The sequence below is a fragment of the Corvus hawaiiensis genome, chromosome 17 (assembly GCF_020740725.1).
Source record: "Corvus hawaiiensis isolate bCorHaw1 chromosome 17, bCorHaw1.pri.cur, whole genome shotgun sequence".
NCBI classification, from domain to species: Eukaryota; Metazoa; Chordata; class Aves; order Passeriformes; family Corvidae; genus Corvus; species Corvus hawaiiensis.
Window position 1 is genome coordinate 10,888,194 of NC_063229.1, and position 14,925 is coordinate 10,903,118.

Consider the following 14,925-nt stretch of genomic DNA (forward strand, 5'->3'; position numbering starts at 1 on the left):
GCACCTCCATGGAGGTATTTACTTTTGCTAAGTGCAGCTCATTATTATTGCCTCCCCTGGAGTTGTAGTGCAATGGAAACTCATTCCCCGCGGCCTTGCCCAATAACTTTTGGAACAATATATTTTGCAGTTTTCTTTACTTTGTGTCCTGGTTTCCTCCACTCAATCAACTGCGGGTGTCATGCGGTGAGGTGTCCTGCCTGCCGCAGAGAGAAAAGCTGGACTTTGCTGGGTGGATGTTTGCTTTGTATTGTATACACAGAATAAAAATTAATTCAGGAGCAGCTAGGAAAAAAAAAACCCACTGAGATTAGGAGCACAGAGATATAATGGTCTGAAAACTAAAGCCTTGCTGACTTCAGGAAAGTAAGCAACATCTAAGGCAGCTCGTTTCCCCATCATAATACAAATAAAGAGAAGAAGGTGGATGGAAATGGAGTAAATTATTTCACTGCCTAGAGCGACAGATGAGCAAAACCAACTGAGCCGGCTTCTCCAGGCTTTCAACACTTTTGCATGCCTTGAAACACACCATATTCAGCTACCTGCTATTGAACTTCATGGTGTCTGGAAATCCAAAGGTTACAGCTGCTGGGCACCCCAGTATGGCTTCCCAGTTTGATTCCCTCAGCAGGATTTTGTAAGGATAAGGTGGCACAAGGGTGGTGTCCAAGAGCATCCTCATCCATTCACTGCCCCTGGGAAAATGAGGAAGCTTTTATCCTTTGGGCACAACAGCAAAATGCAGTTGCAGTTGCTCATAAGGGATTGGATTTGGGCTGTTTCTCCTTTTGGATGCTTCTGCCCACTGCCCAGTGCCTGTGCACACCCTGGACAAGTCCCGTTTTTCTAAGTCATAGCACGTCTCTAATGCAAACACGAAGTGAAAGGATGCTGGAAGGCCACTGGCCTTTATGGTTTATTAAGCTCCTTGTGCAGGCATAATTGCAGACTTTGATATTTTTTTGAGACTAGACCACTTCACCTCTGTGTTGCACCCCAGAAAGCCCACTAAGACACTACCCCTCCTGAAAAGGGATGGGAGAAGCATGGGGGAAAATACCAGCTTTGCCACTGAAAGATTCTGTGGTTCTATTATTTAATAAGAGTCACATTTCTAAACGGCTCTTTATTAAACCGTCCAAACATATCATCTGCACTGGAGGATGTAAGGGCTGACACCAGACAAAACCATCAGATTGCTCTGAGAAAATGCACTGGCTTGTCTTGACAATTTAGGACTCTGTGGATTACCCTGTTCCTATTTGCTGTTGATTTTAAGACTGAAATTTGCAGTATGAAAACAGACATGTCCAAGAAAGCATTGCTCAGCTTAAACTTAAAAGGACAGAGATGCAAGATTACAGCAGAGAGATGCAGCTCCTGGCTCCCAGCCCTTTCTTAGGAACCAGCTTTCACTTTGCCTTGGGCTTTTGGTCTATCAGCATCTAATGAAAGATGACAGTGCAGGCTCCCTTAGGGGCTAACGTGGGCAATTTCAGTTCTGGCATTTTAATTTATCTGTAACCAGCAGTTTTCAAAAGGGTAGAGCTAAAAAAGAACTTGGCTTGGTCACACACACACACACAGACAAAAAAGGGGGAGTTGTGACATAAAACGCATGAGGAGGTTTGCTTGGGTTTAACTCCTTGGGCTCCTGCAAGGCAGATGCTGGAGCCTGGAGCCACGGCTGTGTCTCTTGGCACTGTGGCTGGATGCTGTTAACCCTATCCACCAGGAAGCTGGTTTTCCTTTAGGTGAAGTGAGCTCCTCCATGGTTTATGGCTGTTGGTTTTAGTGCCGGGCACATCTACTATATTCCTGACAGTTAAGGTCTCGACTTTTCCCATTTATTAATCCCCAAAGTTGCATTCAGGCACTGTAATGGCAAAAGGTTAGCTTAGGATCAGTCGCAGCCATAAATCCAGAATTAAAGGCTGTGGGTTCGTTTCCAAGTCACCCCGTGGTGCCTGGGTGCCGCTGCAGGGGCAGAGCCTGCCGTGGGTATGAGCACTCACGCACTCGCTCCGTGTGTGCAGCCAGGGGTGAGAGGAGCAGCTCAGCCCCCAGCCCGCACTTCCCATGGCATTTTTCCTGCCGGGTTTCCTGAGCTCCCACGTGCCTGGCTGTGCAGAGCTGAGGGTTGTCGTGGCAAGCTCGGTGCTGACGCAGCCGGGGCTGCAGAGCGGCTGCTGAGTGCGCCTGGCACCGGTTCACATCCGACCCTCATCAGGAGCTTTTGACTCCACCATTTATTTGTTCCCTGGCATGTTCCACACGCTCTCCAGGCACCTGGCAAACCTCCGGGCACCCGGTACCATCAGCGAGCTCTTGAAGGATGAATCCAACCGAGCCCCCTCTGACCTGCTCTGGGGCTGCAAAAACTTCATTCGGGATCAAACAGGTTAAACCTTTTATTTATTTAATTAATTATTTTACTTCTTCTTTCCAGGGAAGGATTTCACTTTGCCTTTTCTTTTTTTTTTTTCTCTCCCTCCCTGCTGCCTCCAGAGGACCAGGCGATTCCAGGCACAACTCTAGCAGATGGTTTTGGTGATGGAAAGCACAAGGGGATCACTCCCAGGAGCTGCTCATGCAGTTAAGTCAAAAATGAACTGATGCATGCAGAGTGCCACGGCCCCAGCCTGGACAGCTCCCAGTGCTCCCCTCTGTACAGGCAGCCTGTGCTGGCTCCATTTATGCACCCAGCTTTCTCTGTGCCTGATCCAAAATCTGCTGGAATTGGGGATCAGCCCTTTCCTGAGCTCCCTGAGCCAGCTGGAGTCAGAGCAAACAGCATGTGAACCCCAGTTCACCCACCCCGTTGTGATCCTGCCCGCTGCAGCATCGCCCTGATGTCCCAGCACACGCAAACCTGATTGTGCCAGAGACCAGGAGATTATTTCTTTTTAATGTTTACATATTCTAATGTAAAACCTTCACCTTATGCCCATGGCAAACATTGCCAAAGTTGTGGAGTCAGAAAAGCAAATCCATATTTTGTCAATATTAGCCCGATAAACAAAATTTGAGAATTAAATGCATTCTGTGCTTAGCAAATTGAAATTAATTTCTGATACGTGAGAATTTTCTTTCTTAACAACATTTCCCTTGTTTTAGTGAGACAATCTAGTGCTGTATTAGGAAATACAAACATTTTTCAGAAGAACTATACATAATTTATAGAGAAGCAGGTCTGAATTAGCTGTAGCATTGCCCTGAGTTTTCCTACAGTCCATAGGTCTGGATCTCAGCTGTGCTCAAGGATCTGCTCCTTCTCTCTGATGAAACCCTCTCCCAGAAACAGTTAAACACCAGAAACCAGAAATGATCCATAAATTAGGTCTGGCTATAGGTTCAAAATCATAAGTTATGGCCTATTGACCTCATACTCTGAGGGGAAATCAGAAGCATTTTTCTAAAGAGCCACCACTGGAGGAAGGGAGGTTTAATATATGGCACAGCAGAGCCCTGCTGCAAATAAATACAGCACTGCATAATTGCAGGGGAAATCAATAAATACCATGGTGGTTAAAATAAAGATATGCATTTTGAGGGTTGGGGTTTGTGTGTGTGAACGGTTGTTTCCCCAGAAGCAGAGGATGATTTTTTCCTGCATTAAAGCCTCTAAAAACGACAAAGACAACAGCTCCTGTGCTGCCCCTTTTGCAGGGAGCAAGTTTCAGCTATCGTGTCCCTCAGAGCAGCTCTGTGAAGTCGTCATTATTACCATAATTAATAAGTGCAGTTTGCTCATTTGAAAGATTCCAGCGATGTTTGCCACTCAGGCATCGCGTCAGTGCGAGACATAAAAAATCGCTGTGACAACTGTTCTGCAAGTTCAGGTTTTATTGACGAGCACCACAAAGCGATGAAGCCCAGAGCAAGTCCCTTTTCACTTTAATATTTAAACCTCTTTTAAGAGGACGTCAATATTAACTCCCGTAATTGATGCTGACAGGTGACTGCCTGGCCGTAAAAAAGGCAAGCGATAGAATTTAAAAATCCTTAATAATAACAACCAGGACTTGCCGGTCAGTGCAGTGAAGGACACTGGGGTGAGGGGATGAGGTCTCCTGCATCCCTGATGCATCAAATGATCCTGGTGAATCACCCAGGGATGGATGGGACCCTTTGGGCTCGGCTGATTTTGTTCCCCCAGGTAAATCCCTGGATCTCCTGGATGAGAAACTCACCCTTGCTCAGCCTCCAGACCAGCCAATGCTTTTAATAAATAAATATCAATTGCAGCTAGTTAACCTCAGGATTTCCAGCACTAAAGAGATTTCCCACAGGAGCCAGAGAGCACTAAAGGAATGGATAAATGCAAAGTTCATGGGGAAGAGGACACAGCCCTTTGCAAATCCCAATGTGAGGGGAAAATACCCAGAAAGTGCTATGAGACAGGCTCCAAAAATAGTTATTTGCTGGACTAAACTTTCTGATTTTCATTAACCTTATTCTTAGAAATGAGTGCGTTTTTTCTGTTTAAAATTTGGGTTAAAAGTAGTTAGAATTTGGAACAATGTGAAACCAAGTTTTAATGTAAAGTTCTTGATGACCTGAGTATTGTTTTTTGTCTTTGCTCCATCTACAATTCAACCAGAAGGAATTGCAAAGTGCATCAATCTCTTCATTTATTTAAATGGAGATACAGTTTTGCTGGCTTTGAGTTCTACTAATATGCAGATTATAGCATAAACCCAAAACTAGAGTGATAATGTTGTTGTTAAAGTGGATAAAAGTATTTTGAATTTTGACTGTTTATTAACTTTTTGAAATTGAAGGCAGGGAAAGCACTAAAATATCCTGTACACATTAAAAAGGTGTTCACTACAGGGAAAAATATTTCATTAATGGAAAATTGGGATATCTAAAAGGAGAGGTTTAAGAAAAAAATTATTGGTGACAACATTGGCTGCATAGACAGAAACTTTTCTGAATAAACCCAAGGCACTCCAGTTAAGCTGTTTTAGGTAATTCCACTCTCACTTTCATCCTTAAACTAAAACCAGCAAAATTCCTTCCCAGCACCCCTCTCCCAGCAAACAGGTCCTGCTCCACAGATATTTAACCAGGATATCCCAGCCAGCACTTTTCTTTATATCCTTGATGGTTTTTGTCTGTACTTTGGGGTTCTTCAGGCAGTTTTTCCTGCTTGCAGAGGAAGATGCACAGCAGAAGATTTGGGATTAAAGAGACAATAAAATGTCCCAACCACTGCCGTGTGGCGGAGACCAGGGCACGGATTTAGTGCTAACAACAGAAAATAGGAGAGCTTTGTAGCAATTAAAGCTGAGCAAAACCCACTGAATGCTGGAGAAAATATAGTGGGGAAAAATCACTGTGGTGTTACGAGTCTAAAAACAAAAATCAATATTCTTATTGTTCCCTGCAAGAGTCTCACAAGGAGGGAAGAGCCGTGCCCAAGACCCTGTCTGGCTGCAAAATAAAAGATTAGCAGTCAGATCCTTATCAAAAATGGGACAGGGAAGCTTTTGTTTAAAAGGCCCACTTGAACCAAAGCTCTCCTGGCTGATTACTGCTGTTAGGATTTGAAACTGCTACTATTGTATAATATAGCATTTAAAAGAGATATGGCTGCTGACATGAGCTAGTTGGCAGCAAATAAGTGTGCGTTAAATAATTGTATTAATTTCTACAAGAAGTAATACTAAGTTAAAGCTGTATTTGTGTGCAGATATATGTGTGTGCGTGCACACGTGTGTTAGCAGGTTTCACGCCAAGGAAAGAGGCTGCTGGTGAAAATTTGGTGATAAATGTCTCAGCTTCCTCTTAGAGTTTTTCTTTTCCATCCTGGCATCACAAATAAAATCTCCTCTGTATTGTACACTGCTGCTCTGTACAGTAATGCCTTTGTTGCCACTATGGCTCTTGCTTAAGCATCTGACTACAGTAATTGTTTTATACATTAACTGTACTCCCTGATGGTTGCTCTATTATCTTTTTCTTTTTTTCCAAAATGGTGCTTGCAGATATTAGCAGCTTCATTACTCGTTTTATAAACAATTTCAACACTGTGTCAGGGCTGATTTGGGCAGTGGGGTGGTGTTGTTGGCAACAGTGGGGTTGAGTTTCTGTGGTGCTTTGGTGCTTCACAGCAGCTCCGAAGCCTCGAGGAGATGCGGTTTCAATCCAAGTTGCACGTTGACAATCCATAGAATGGAGGCCCTTGGCTGCAGAGAAGCATTTGCATTCAGCTGCCATCAGGGCCAACGCTGGGCAAAAGTAATTTGTGAAAAACAGGCGTGGAAATGATGGATTAGAAAAGGGAGAGGGATGCACCAAATCCCTGCGAGGCAGCGCCACAGCTCCTGTAAGCACCGTGTGTGTGTGTGTGTGTGTGTGTGCACACGCAGTAGAGAGGGAGCTCAGGAAGGCAGCACCAAATCTGAGATGCCTGCACACCAGTGCCTTTCAGACATGAGCCATTTCCAGTGGGAAGTGGAAGGGATCTGGCCCTGGAAGGGGCAGGCGAGGTTTTTGCAGCACAAAGCGCTCCCCTGCCTTTGCTCATGCGTCACTTCTGTCACCAAAAGGAAAATCAGAGTGTGATGCCAGTTATTAAATATCTTCATTATAAGGGCATTCCTTCCAGCTGACTTTCAATTTTGTTGTATCTAGGGGCCCAGTGTTAATAAGGACAAGTGTTCTTAAAAACACTGACTATTGAAATCCTTATAAATAATATGCAGCTTCCTGCCTCTGATTGATAGATATATTGTACAGCTGAGCCACCATAAAGGCAATAAATACATGTACTGTTAAGGGTCATGAGTCTCAAAATTAAATCGAATGCAGAAATTGAGTCTTGACAGAATCTGAAGGGATAATGTCTTAGCTTCTCCAATTACGCAGTTCAACATTTGGATAAATCATGTGAAAGTAAGTATTTAGCCCCATTTTTCATAATCACTATTAATGAGAACAAAATGGGAGCTGAGGGCAGAGGGAGAGAATTTTGACAAGATAAATAGCATATGGGGTGTGTTGTCAGCCACAGAAAATCAAGGCTGTTTAAACCCCCAAACAGCAGGAAGGAAAAATGCAGGGGAAAAAAAAGTAGAAAGAATAGCGGTCATGTTATTGTCAGCAACAGTCTCTGTGTCAGGACTTTTGAGATCTGCCTTCCCAAACAGCACTTAGGGCACAGAAGTATCATCTAGAGCTCCCCAGGATGGTGTGAATGACTGATATCCAGAGCACACCATTTAAATATTGCCTGTTTGCGCTCTGCAAGCAGCACTGAAAACACCACTAAAAAAATTCATGAAAAAACCCACAGATTTTGCTCCCTGACTGGTCCCTGTGGGTGCGAGGCAGGTGGCTGTGTACACCTTCAGTGGCCACCTCTTTGTGTCTGGGCCATAAAACCAGGAGAAGCAGCTTTGCGTGCACAGGGTTTTCTCCAGCTTTGATGCCAGGACACGCGCAGGATGTGCAGGGCTTAAAGCAAGGAGGGGAAGGTATAAATTCCATAGTCATTTTCTATCATCTTGTCTGTCTTTCCTGCTTTTCAAGTTGAAATCACTTTAAGCATCTGCGGCAAAATTATTCTTAGAGAGTCTCTCATTAAATTAGATGTCTCTGAATTGAATTCATTTCCACTCCATTTTGTCAGCTGCTAACGCACCGAGAGCCAGATCCTGCTCAAATTGGCTTTGAGGTTTGGTCCCTCTTTTTTGGGGGGAAGAAGCTGGGGTTTCACACTTGTGCTGAGTTTTTCCCCACCCTGAATTCCTGCCCTGCATTTTGGATTCTTAGGGAGCATCCACTGCTGTCACTCAGATGCTGCCAGTGGCTGAACCCTCATATTACAAATCCTAATGACTCACTAGGATCCAAATTATATCAGAATATTCCTACAATACAAAGTACAAGGCCACCTTTTGTCACTGAATTAGAGCTACAACATCCCCATGAAAGTCCCCAGCAGTCTGTGCTCTGAGCCACACACATGTTCTGTGCTGCTCCGAAGATGAGCGTTATGCTCTAAACCTCTGCTTTCAGCCATAAATATCCCAGCAATCCAGGGGCAAAGGGACTGTTTCGATATCTCATGCAACATTAGCAGCTCACAGATTAAGCACGTGGGGCCTGGGAGATTATCTCCTTGAATCAATATAAGGCAGGGAAGGAAACAAACAGCTGGCCGGGTTACCCAAAATAAAAGCGTTTGATTGTGGCAAGCTTCAAAGCAACTGGTTGACACGAAATAGGTTGGGTGCCCTCCCCTGCTGTGCCCGAGGAGCAGAGGGTAGCAGGGAAATAAATAAACATCTAAAAATTACTGCTTACTCCTCCCCCTGCTGACAAACCACCTCCCAAAGAAAAGCAGGGAAGCAAGGAAAAGCGCCCCAGAACATATGGCAGAATCAAGCACAGGATCCCCGTAGGTTTGGGTTGTACAAGTAAATATTAATCTGGGGGGGATAGTGGGGGCTGAGATCAAAAGAGCTGCTCCCGTTTCTATAGGGAAAGGGAGCGCTTTGATGTCACAGCGTCTTCCCTGCGCCACCTAATGAACTGAAATTGTGACACAGTGACATCCTGCAAGGTTTGAAAGCACTCAGCACAATGACACATCTTTGGGGCTTGCTGCTCTCTTTTTCCAGCAGCCTCCTGTGCCAGGGGAAGGGTTCTGCTGGTGAGGGTGGAATAGAGGTGGAGGAGACAGAGGGGGCTTTGGGGAGTGAGAGTTGAGCGCTTCTCCCTCGGCTGCACATGAGGAGAGCTAAAGGGACTCGCTCCAGGTCATGCCTGACTGGGAAGGATGAGGTAGGGATGCAAACAGAGGGAAGCAACTTGGCAGAGCTTGAGCGAGCCCAAAGCCCCCACCATCCAAGGCTGGCAGGACCAGAGTCATCCTCACCCCACACTTTTTGCCTTCCGTCCTACAGCACCCAGCTGGAGCCACAGCACCCTCGGGGGATAATGGACATGAAAAGAGTCTCGGGAAAATGCAGAGTCAGAGGAAGGATGAGCTCCTTGCCCAGGTCCCAGGGAGGCAGAACCTCCTCTTGTTCAGTTCAGGCCAAGAAAATATCCAGCAGATAGAAAAACCAACCTCACACAGGCTTTGAGCCTGGGCTTGGTCAAACAAAGGCCCTGAATATTTCACCCAGGCTCCCAAGAGAAAAATACTGGAACAAAACCCTGTGCCCCCACCCCAAGGAGTGCAGGGAAGAGCAGGGAATACCCTGCACAGCTGCCCAAACCCCCATTCTGGGTGTCATGTGCTCTGGGGAGGAAACCAGAGAGAATGAAAATAAAATGAATCCTGATAAACTGTGCAGTGAAACTCTCAGGGCAGGCAGGGAGGGAGGAAAGATGTGAAAGTGGGAAGAAGAGATGGTCTTTGTTAAGAAGGATGATTTTGGGTGATTTTGTCTCCTCCATTGCAGGTTGCCCTGCCATTACCTGTGGAGTGTGGGCTGGTTTATTGGTCGTTACTGGGAGCACCTCCTTACCCATCCTGTGGCTCCTGGCAAGGACATGGTTCCCAGCAGACCCTGGGCAACACCACCAGTCAGGGCTGCACACAGTGCTCAGCCAGCACAGGGTTAAATCCAGTTAATCCCAGGGACTTACTCTGGATTAACCTGGGGAACTGAGAGCAGCATTTGGCCCTGTGTAAAAGGGTCGGGCCAGGATTTCAAGTGCAGAGGAAACCCAACAGCATCACCTGCTCAGAGAGTCACAGAGCTGGGTAAGAGAGTTGCTGAGGCAAGTTAGGAAATGTAATAGAGCAAGAGAGAGCTGCTGAACCAGGCAGGGAACTGAAACTTTATTCAGTCATCTGCTTTACTTATTTCACAGCGAGGAAATCTATCTATCCCTTAGATTTGTTTGTGCAGTGAAAGCTCTGTGTTGCCACGAGGCAAAGAAATGGTTAGAGAGAATCAAAAGGGTGATGCTGAGCTGCAACCTGCCTTAAAATGCTGCACTCACGTAAGGAGAATAAAACCAGGAATTAGGGAAAAGAGCTCCGTGGCTTTTCTGAAGCCAAAGTGGTCTGATTGCTTTTCACCAAGACACTGGGATTAGGAAAGCATTAATGGGAACGACAGTTTGATGGGTTTTAGCAAAGCATCATGGCACTGTGACCTCAACTTTCCAAAAAATACCATATTTGGGTATGTGCACATGGAAATCCATGTACAGACACACCCACAGGCAGAGCAGGGAAGCATGTAAGGACTCTGTGTGTCGTTGGAACAGCGTGAACAGGGCACTGAGCTGTCCTAGGGAGGGGCACAGAAATGCACCTGCGTGATTTCATCAACTCAGAGGTTTACAGAGGAGTTTGCAATAGGGCTCAGGCATCCTGAGACCCCCCTGCCCCCTGAATCTGGGGAGGAAGGCAGGATGGCTCCCAGCACACATCCACCCCTGTGGGAAATGGATTCCGGAGCAAGGGAAAGGATCAATCACATGGAGCTTCTTTTATAGGAAAAACTGCACAGAATAGACTGGGGCTCCCAGATGTTGCATGTAGAAATATTCAATAATAATGATAATAATTATAATAATAATAACAACAATAATAATTCAGTGGGGAAAGGCTCATCTTGAGCAAATTAAAGCAACCTTGGTGTAGCCTCGGGGTAGGTGGCTCCACATAAAATCATGTCGTGGTGCTGTGGTGTCCAGGACAGGGTGTCAGCACCCATGGGAAGCACCAAGGGCCACCCATCACCACCCTGCACCCCTGTGCAGGGAAAGCACCAATATGGGAAGTGATAAATAACCTGTGTCTCATGGAGGGATGTTTCTGGGTGTGAATTAGAGCCTCACCAGCCTCCAGCAAGATGCCCCTTCCACAGCACGGCAGCGCCGATCTAGGACAGGTTTCCCTTCAGAAATGCCATTCCCCAAATCCCACTCAGACTCAGCTAAGCTGCATTTCATTATTTTTTTTTCCCCAAATCAGCCTTATGCAGATTCCACCCTCTCCACTGGTTAACTCCTGCAGCACCAGGACACACAAAATACCTTTAAGGGCTTCAGGAGGCTTTTGGTCATGGGAATCCTAAGATTTTGAGACACGACAAGCACCTTAGTGAGTCTGTCTGGTAGTTTGATTTTAAAAAATTGGCACAGAGGTCTGGGTGCCTTAACAGCCATTTTCCTCATGTTTCTAATATCCCAAGACTTCTTTGCATTAAAGATGTGCTGTTTGTAGAGCATTAAGGGTGTTGTGCCAGCCTGCATTAAGAATGTAGATGTTTACTGGACCTTCCTTTAGCTCTTAGCTGTATTTCACTAATAAAGTGTGCCTTAACCACCATCCAATTTACCCAGGAATATCTTTGAGTAACTCACAGTAATTTCATATTTGATTTGTGCCGACAGCAGATGTGGCCATTCCCTTAGCTGGGCAGAGGGACAGAGCAGGGGGACACTAATCTTTCTGTGAGCTTCCCATGACGGATACCTCAGTGCCTAAATCAAGGCAGTGATGCTTGAACTAAAAGTTCAAAATTAGGAAGGAAGAGGAAGTTCAGAAACGATGAGGAGCAGGTTGCATCATCAGATCCTGCCAAGTCGGTGTCTCAGGACGGTTTTAGAAATCCTGGACACGATTTAGGCATCCTGCTGGGTGTATGAGTCCTGAATGGGAATCCTGTTCACAACCCTTGTTTTACTGCATAGATAACACGGGAAAACGCAGTCAGCCAACCCCGAATGATGGTCCTTGCACTGCCGTGACCACGGCGTGCAGAGACACGGGGCTGATCCTGACGTGGGACAGAGCAACCCCCTACCCCGGCGTGACACGAGTGGGATGTGGCTGCAGTTGGAGCTGGCAGGAGCCGGCAGGGCGATTACTGGGCAGGGCAGCTGGGATGGGATCCTGGGTGCGGCAGGAGGGGGGGGGATGCTGCACCCTGCCTGCACCCATCCCATGCCCATCCCATCCTTATCCTGCTCCCGTCCCATTCCTATCCTATTCCTATCCCGCATCTATCCCATGCCCATCCCATCCTTATCGCGCCCCCACCCCGTCCTCATCCCGCACTCCCGATCCCGATCCCGATCCCGATCCCGATCCCGATCCCGATCCCGATCCCGCCCGGTCCCTCCGCCGCCGCTCCGGGCAGGCCCGTGCGGGTGCTGCCCCCTGCCGGCGCCGCGCGCCCCTGCAGCCGCCCCGGTTGCCGCGGTAACGGCGCGGGAGGAGGGGGCGGCTCGGGGCCACCGGCGGGACCGGAGGGTCCCATCCCGGCCCCACGGGGCCGTCCCGCCGCTGGGGCTGCAGCACAGCCCCCGGGGCAGTCCCGAGCGAGCAGCGCCGGGGCGGGCGGGCAGCGCCATCCTCGTCCCCGTTGCTCGGGAAGCGGCCGGGGTGCGGAGCAGATTTCCATCCTGTGTTGGGTATTACCTTAACAACGGGCCGGGACAGGGGCAGTGCCGGCAGGCACGGAAATATCCCCGCTTCCGAACATCCCCTCTTCCAAACATCCCCTGCTTCCAAATATCCCCGCTCCCAATATCACCGCCTCCAAATATCCCTGCTTCCAAATGCCATCACCGCTCCCACGTGCTCTACTCGCAGCTGCTGCTCCCCCCTCCCCGTGCGGTTTTTCCAAGCCCCCCAAATGCCCAGCGTGGGATTCCCCCTCCTGCCGTGTCTCGCTCCCACACGGAGCGTTGGGAGCGCGGTGGGAATTGTCCCGTGTGCTCCGGCGAGTGCTGGCCCACGCCCAAAGCGGGGTGCCCGCCACCGGCAGCCCCCTCCCTGCTGCCTGATGAGGATTCGGCCCGCATGTGGGCGGAGGAGGGCTGAGCATCCCGGCGTGCGCCCGCCCCAAATTGCAGCCCATGGCTGCGCTGCAGCGGCCATCTGGGTGGGGAACAACAGGCCGAGCACTGCCAGCATCGCCAGCACAGCAGGGGGATGCAGAAATGCCGGGAAGAAGGACGGAGGTTGGGATGGGCGGGATGGGAGCGGTGGTCCCAGTGAGGCCACAGCCCCGTGCTGCAGCTCTCGAGCCCCCAAGAGCAGGTTCCTGCCCGGAGAAGGTTCCCTGCTCCCATCTCTCACTGCACAGAAGCATTACGGTTTGCAAGGATTCCCCCCTCATAAATTAGTATCTTTCAGCTGTTTCCTTCCACATAAAATCTCTTCTATTTCTTCTCTTATTGCTTTATATAAACAAACATGAGAGCGGCTCATTCTAAATAAAGTTATTTGTCTAAGTAAATTAATATATCATATTCTCTCCTGAAATATAGAGAGCTATTTGTCTCCAGAGAAATCATGTTGAGTGACATAGTATAACCCTATTCATTTGCATATGCAGATATGTCTAATTATTCAACTTGCAATTAAAGGCTTGTGTGTCAGCAAATGAGACTAATTAGAATCATAGAATCATGGAATCGTTTAGGTTGGAAAAGCCCTCTAAGATCATCAAGTCCAACCGTTCCCCCAGCACTGCCAAGCCCATCACTAAACCACGTCCCCAGCTGCCACATCCACACGGCTTTTAAACCCTGCAGGGATGGGGACTCCACCAGTGCCCTGGACAGCCTGTGCCAGTGCTGGACAACCCTTCCAGTGAAGAAATTTTCCTTAATAACCAATCTAAACCTACCCTGGTGCAACTTGAGGACATTTCTTCTTGTTCTGTTGCTTCTCACCTGGGAAAAGAGACTGACCCCCACCTGGCTACCACCTCCTTGCAGGTAGGTGTAGAGAGCAAAAAGGTCTGACATTACAAGCAATAGAATTAAAGAATATTGCACCATCCTCAGGATTTTCAGTAGCCCTGTCCCAGTTTCCCAGTTGCCTGAAGGAAGGCAGCGAGGCACCTTCCACGAGCAGACTCACTTTTACACTGTGAAGAATGATTGAATGATGTGTCACATCTCCACAGTGTGACACACAGCCCACCACCACATCAGCCCTGCTCCTGCAGGACCTGTGCCCCTCCCTCTCGTGATTGTCCCAGGTCACCCACCCTGCTTAAAATCAGGAGAGATGGATAAATCCTGGAAGCGATTGAATTAGGAACAAAACTATTTGTATCTGGAGACTGCTGAAACAAGACCTTTTGGCCTTTTCTTCAAAAACTCCAGCTAGATTTGTTAGATTATGGTTGGGAAGAAATCCTCAAGTTGTTCATCAGATTGTTATTCACAGAACAATATAAATAACATTTATCATGGTCACTCAGGACAATGTTTTCACAGTATGCACTTTGCAAACCAAAATAAATGCATTTTCAGGTAACAAGTTCATTTTCAAAACTGTATTCATTCTGGTGGAGCCACAGACAATTTTTCATGGGTATAATGCAGAGTAAATGCAGAAATCATATTTAAGAAAAGTAAAAATGATCACATTTTGATAATTTTCAAGCCAATACCTCAGGTAGACACGTCAGCCAGGTTTCACAGTACAGGAACACAAACCACATCTCTCCCATTTCTGATGACTACCTTCCAATGAGAAAAATTATTCTCTGGATGTGCCTTGTCTTGATTTGAAAATAAAACAGGACTTAAAATGAAAGAAAGGGAAATGAAACAGTATTATCAATGCAAAACGGTGGCTTGTTCTGTTGTTTTTCTTTCGGTGAAAGGAAAAGGAGAAGAAAGAAAATTAATTTCTAGTTAATCCAAATAGCTTGGAAATTGTTATATTTATCTGTTGGGTGAGGAGAGAAACATTGAAGGGAAAAAACGCCTCTGTCCAGAAGCACCTCGCTGAAAACATATTTTATAAGCATCATTCTGCCTTTTCTATCTGTTCTGACATTTCAAGGGTGAAAAAGCACCAGCACAAAATTGTAGGAGCACTTTATAGGACCACAGATCTGGGTGTGAGAAGTCAGGCTTTTCAGCTTTTCAGGAGACCCAAGATTCCTCTCAGGACCCCAGATAAGAGCTGCATTT

At 47.1% G+C, this 14,925-nt stretch overlaps 2 long non-coding RNA genes across 5 annotated transcripts in view; one reads left to right on the forward strand and one right to left on the reverse strand.

The window, feature by feature from the left end:
• The window catches only part of LOC125334658, a 36,599-nt gene extending 24,049 nt beyond the window's left edge, over nucleotides 1–12,550 (reverse strand). For 3 of the 4 annotated variants that reach the window (XR_007207190.1, XR_007207191.1, XR_007207188.1), the window contains exon 1: nucleotides 12,407–12,550. This is a non-coding gene — a long non-coding RNA (uncharacterized LOC125334658). Of the gene's footprint in view, nucleotides 1–545; nucleotides 699–12,406 lie in introns of all 4 variants that reach the window. The other variant, XR_007207189.1, reaches the window with a different exon arrangement.
• Nucleotides 698–5,851, forward strand: LOC125334656. The gene is made up of 2 exons (XR_007207186.1): nucleotides 698–2,404; nucleotides 2,512–5,851. It is a non-coding gene; the product is annotated as an uncharacterized LOC125334656 (long non-coding RNA).
• Nucleotides 12,551–14,925: the final 2,375 nt, after the last annotated feature.